The sequence below is a fragment of the Sphaeramia orbicularis genome, chromosome 5, assembly GCF_902148855.1.
Source record: "Sphaeramia orbicularis chromosome 5, fSphaOr1.1, whole genome shotgun sequence".
In the NCBI taxonomy this organism is placed as follows: domain Eukaryota; kingdom Metazoa; phylum Chordata; class Actinopteri; order Kurtiformes; family Apogonidae; genus Sphaeramia; species Sphaeramia orbicularis.
The window spans coordinates 58574485-58580068 of NC_043961.1; the positions used below are offsets into that span (position 1 = coordinate 58574485).

At 36.4% G+C, this 5584-nt stretch overlaps 1 protein-coding gene and 1 long non-coding RNA gene across 4 annotated transcripts in view; one reads left to right on the top strand and one right to left on the bottom strand.

Moving 5' to 3' along the window:
• The window catches only part of rnf123 (ring finger protein 123), a 276643-nt gene that overhangs the window by 125982 nt on the left and 145077 nt on the right, over positions 1–5584 (top strand). The window lies entirely within an intron of this gene.
• On the bottom strand, positions 2749–4260 carry LOC115419365 (uncharacterized). Its single transcript, XR_003935430.1, has 2 exons — positions 3971–4260; positions 2749–3362 (listed from the first exon to the last, which is right to left on the bottom strand). It is a non-coding gene; the product is annotated as an uncharacterized LOC115419365 (long non-coding RNA).

Consider the following 5584-nt stretch of genomic DNA (forward strand, 5'->3'; position numbering starts at 1 on the left):
ACGTTGTCGCCTTAAATGTGGGCCTCACTGGATTAATGTTTTTAACAGCGATAGGTTTCATCTCACCCTGGTGCAGCTCATACATCCACTTTCAATTTGTAAAATTCAGTTACTTGTTGCAGAAGTTGTCGATGCAGCACTATTTCCAGCTCCTACTTTGACTCATAAATTCACAGAGGAGATTAAGTGATCACTTTTGTCAGCCGGGAGGATTACGAAAAATCTATTGCACTGATTTTTTTTTTTTTTTTTTCTAAACTCGGGCCAAGGACAAACCCATCACTTTTCCAGATCCATAAAAAGAGGCCGATGATGGTATTTTTTCATATTTGCTTTTCTAACGTTGTGAGAGGGGGTTTGTGTGAAATAATGGACTATGGGGCCTTGGCGGAGGTATGTGCTCTGACAGTGCCCGTTCACTGTGACATTCACTGCTGCTCACTGGGGTTGACATAGCTGTTCCCATAGCAACTTGGCCATGTCCATTTGTTTTGTGTGACTTGCATTTGCATTATTTATGTGGGGTTTTTTTGTTTTGCTTTGTAAATAACACAAACCCTCTTGCACACAGGCGTACATGTCACTAACCACATTATACACTTTAGATCCGTTACACTGATTCATACCACGAATACCTGTCATTGTTTGATAATAGATGCTATTGATTGTTGCATTAAATTCTCAATTAAGACTTTGAAATCCTCAAATCTTTCATGTCCACAGTGAGCAAAACAAAAGTAAAGATTTTTATTAAATTCTATTTTGAAAAATCACCCTTTCAGTCTCAGTTCTGCTGCTCAACATCACAGCAGTGCACAGTTATATGCCTGACACTGCTTAACCCATACGGACCCAGTGTGACATTGGTGGCAGTTCCCAAATGAATTTTTCTCCATATTTAACCATCCTTAAGTGGTTTATCACCATTTATTGCAGTGATTCTCAATCTTTTTCTGTGGGGGCCCCCCTTTGGAGGACAAAAAATCTCTAAGCCCCCCTCAACCCCAACAACATTGTAACAATGGTGCAATTATAAGTTTTATTGAAAGAAACATCAATATCATAACAATACTTTTTACTAATTCCTTGAATAATTTGTTGTGCAAAATTAAAAATAACTTTGATTTTTGCTTGAACAATACAAATAAACTCAACCAGACTGCTCCCTGAGACAATGTTTTTCCAAATAGAAACAGGAAATGTGCAATCATCTTACAACTATGACAGTAAAGTTCCTTTTTTAGAACAAACTAATTTTGGTAACAGTGATGAACATTTGAACAGTATCAGTGGCTGCATTGAGCCCATTTCCATTGCACATCTAAGAACATTAAAGTGCAAACTGTGCAGAAAAGAAACATTGCACATTTTCTTTTCTAGTCCAGTCCTTGTCCATTCTCCAAACCTAAACTCTGTGTCTGGTTTAGTGACAGATCACCATGGCAGTAGATTTGTTTGTTGTACGTCCCTAAAATGAGTCCAGGGAGCTCCAACACTAAAACATTAGTTCCACCTGATACATGTTCTAACCTGAAGGAAAAAAAAAAAAACACCCAGGAGAGATCCCATGGCCCCCCTGGCAGGCCTTTGCCCCCCCCTCGCCCCACAGTTTGAGAAACACTGATTTATTGTAACATTATCTTCGGTATTTTGTGTTTTTTGGTTTTTTTCAGTGAAAATCAGGTATTTTCCAACATTTAATTCACTGATCATGCAGATGTTCATGAAAGCTTATAGCAGTGGTTCCCAACCTTTTTTGGTTCGTGACCCCATTTTAACATAATGATTTTCTGGCAACCCCAGACATTCAAAATGGAGACTTTTTTTGGGGGGATAAAATTAATTTCTTGATCATGTAATAGTTTGCTATACTATGTTGCAAATAAACATTAATTTTAGAGGACATTTAGTCTAGATAATGTATATCATTCTTCTTCTTCTTCTCATTATTATTATTATTATTATTAATAATAATAATAATACTGAACAAACAAGAACTCAAACTATAAATTATGAAAGAGCTGCAGCATCTGAAACCGACCACAATGAACATTTGACAGATAAACAGAACCACAGTGCTTCAGTTTCAGACTCACAGTTAATCATGTCTTTTATGTACTGTGATTGTCTCTCTCACTTCACCATGTATTTCTTATTAGTAGCTTATTTTTATTTTATTTTAATTTTCATCAATTACTAGAAATTTCAGGCGACCCCATTTGAATTCCAGACGACCCCATGTGGGGTCTCGACCCCAAGGTTGAAAAACACTGGGTCAGAGTAAAGTTGAGGATTATTATATCAGAAATAGAGAAAACTGAAGAAAAAGTGACTTTTTCAGTTAAATCTCTCATTAATTGAACATAAACCCAGTGTGTCCATCTCACTGTCATTGATCCAACTCCATGGGTTTTACTGGTGAATCAATGTTGTAGAAGATGACAGTGTTTCCACGGTAACTATGGAGCCTCTGAACGTCCAAATGGGTCATATCTGATGACCATGAAAAGATGAAGAACTGTATTTTACACCAATTATTTACACGAATTAGTGGATCAACAGGGATTAAACAATTTATATCAGTAGACGATTTTGGTAGTTGGTGGATGTTTGGGTCTTAATGCGTTAAAGAATGAACCACCAAATAATTGTGTACTCAGCACTTCTTTTGGGCCACTTTCTACACAGAGATATTTTATAATCTCATTACAGACATTGCTCAGAAGTTACAGTAAATCAGAAGAACAAGCCAGGAGACAAACAGCTTTTATTAACACAATTACTGTAGATCACAGTGCAGTGCAGCAGAGTTTCAGTAGCATTTCCTCCACATTGTATTTTCCTCTGTTATTTAAATTACACCGTGAAACAGACAAGGGCAGTTCCTTTTTTATGGTGCAGTAATGTCATTTCAGTTGCGAACAAGCAAACTTCACATTGTAATTCTTTTACAGGTTTCAGAGCTGCCTGCCGTTAAAATACATTAACGATAAAATGATAAAATGTTTGTCTTCTCCTAAAAATAAGCTCTGAAGCTGAAAAGTAAGTGAATCATGCATCTGTTTAAGCATTAATTCCTCTGATAATTTTTGTCTTTTCTTAAAAATAGCTGCAATGCAGAAGAATAACTGACTCATGCATTTGTTTAAGCATTAATTCTTCTGATAAACATTCCACACAAGCACTGATGTATTAATTATGCCTTTTGCTTTTATTGTATTTTACTTAGGTGTTACCACTATACAGCTCTGGAAAATATTAAGAGACTACTGCAATTCCCTCTGAAATCAGCATGTGTGCATGTATGACAGCCATTCCATTCCTGTGTCTGTCGAATTCCAACACAAGCACACCTTATTCTACTAAAAGGGGTCATATTTATCTAAACCCACTTTTATTAGTTATTATTAATTCAATTATTTATGTATTTGGACCCTAATAGTTCAAAAAGTTTGAATTTGAACCCTCCAGGTGCTGCAAAGCTATGTTTATATTCATTTTGGCAAAAATCGAGTGGATTTCTACAACTGTTTTAATTCCTGCTTAATTTGTTACATTTTATAACTAGTTACATCACGACATTTACATGTATAAGGTCCAGACATCAGACGAACATTTCTCCAACTACGACATAATTGTTTGTCAGCAGCAGCGGTTGTAGTTCATACTGAAAATATGTCCAAACTTGGAGCCCATTACCTAAAATGTTCAGTTGTTGGTTGAACGAGACAGAGCAGCACAGCCAACAACCTGGAGGGGGCGGAGCCTGAAGTGGCTCATTTGCATTTAAAGGACCAGCGCTCCAAACCACCTTTCTTGTGTCATTAGTCAGAAATAGGGTTGAAGATGGACCTGTGGAGCTGAATGAATGAAGAATTCAGACCCAAGCAGAGCATTTACAGTTTATGTAGACCACATGGAAATGTTTGAAAATGAAGCATTCTATTTAATACAAGCAGAATATCACTACTTTAATAAACATCTGATCCATGCCTTATTTAAGAAGCAGAAGTATAAACACCACTACTGTGTCCATCACTATCTTCTTACAATAGGCTAAAACAGTGCTATTAGTACCGCAAAAGTAACTGGAATCCAAAAAATAACTATTGAAAACTAGTGGCCTTCTGCTGTGACAATGTTCCCAAACTCTGAGGACTGGTTCTTCTGTCAGGACAGTGCTCCTGCCCTCAGCTAGGTCCATAAAGGTGTGGATGACGGACCACCAGATGAAGACCCTGTCATGGCCAGAACAATTTCCAGAGCCTGAACCCACCTTGAAAAATTCTGGAGGAACATGGATGGTCCAGGCCATCGAACATGTCTGAGCGTCTTCAATTTCTATGGCAGGAGCTGCATAAAGTCATCCAACAGCGTGAAAGCTGTCATTGAAAATCAGGGTTATTCCACCAAATAATAATAATAATAATAATAATAATAATAACAATAATGATAATAATGATAATAATAATACATCACATTTATATAGAGCTTTTTTGGACACTCAAAGACACTTCACAAACAAACAAAACAAAAAGAACAGGTACCGCGAAGGCTCGGTCCCCCAAGGTCTGGTGCTTTTTCAAATATTGATGTGTGAACTTTGACCAAGTTACAACATTAGTATTGTGTTGTTTACAAATGAATATAAACTGGTTTTCTTTGCATTATTTGAGGTCTGAAAACACCCGCATCTATTTTTTTATTTTGACCACATGTCATGTTCTGCAAATACAGGGTGGGGAAGCAAAATTTACAAAGAACATTTAGTTGTTTTTTCTCAGCAGGCACTACGTCAATTGTTTTGAAACCAAACATATACTGATGTCATAATCATACCTAACACTATTATCCATACCTTTTCAGAAACTTTTGCCCATATGAGTAATCAGGAAAGCAAACGTCAAAGAGTGTGTGATTTGCTGAATGCACTCGTCACACCAAAGGAGATTTCAAAAATAGTTGGAGTGTCCATAAAGACTGTTTATAATGGAAAGAAGAGAATGACTATGAGCAAAACTATTACCAGAAGGTCTGGAAGATACTATTAAAGAGGAATGGGAGAAGTTGTCACCTGAATATTTGAGGAACACTTGCACAAGTTTCAGGAAGCGTGTGAAGGCAGTTATTGAGAAAGAAGGAGGACACATAGAATAAAAACATTTTCTATTATGTAAATGTTCTTGTGGCAAATAAATTCTCATGACTTTCAATAAACTAATTGGTCATACACTGTCTTTCAATCCCTTTCAATCAAAATATTGTAAATTTTGCTTCCCCACCCTGTACATGCTCTAAAATAACAATATTTTTATTTGGAATTTGGGAGAAATGTTGTCGATAGTTTAGAGAATAAAACAAAAACATTCATTTTAGTCAAACACATACCTATAAATGGTCAAATCAGAGAAAATGATCATTTTGCAGTGGGCTCTTATATTTTTTTTCCAGAGCTGTATATCACATGTGGAGACAGTTCCGCTGTACCTCCATTGATGAAGTTATCAGTGTCACTGCACATTTTTCTGTTTTATTGCTCAAATCCTCCACACACTGACATGCACACATAAAAATCAGTATAAAC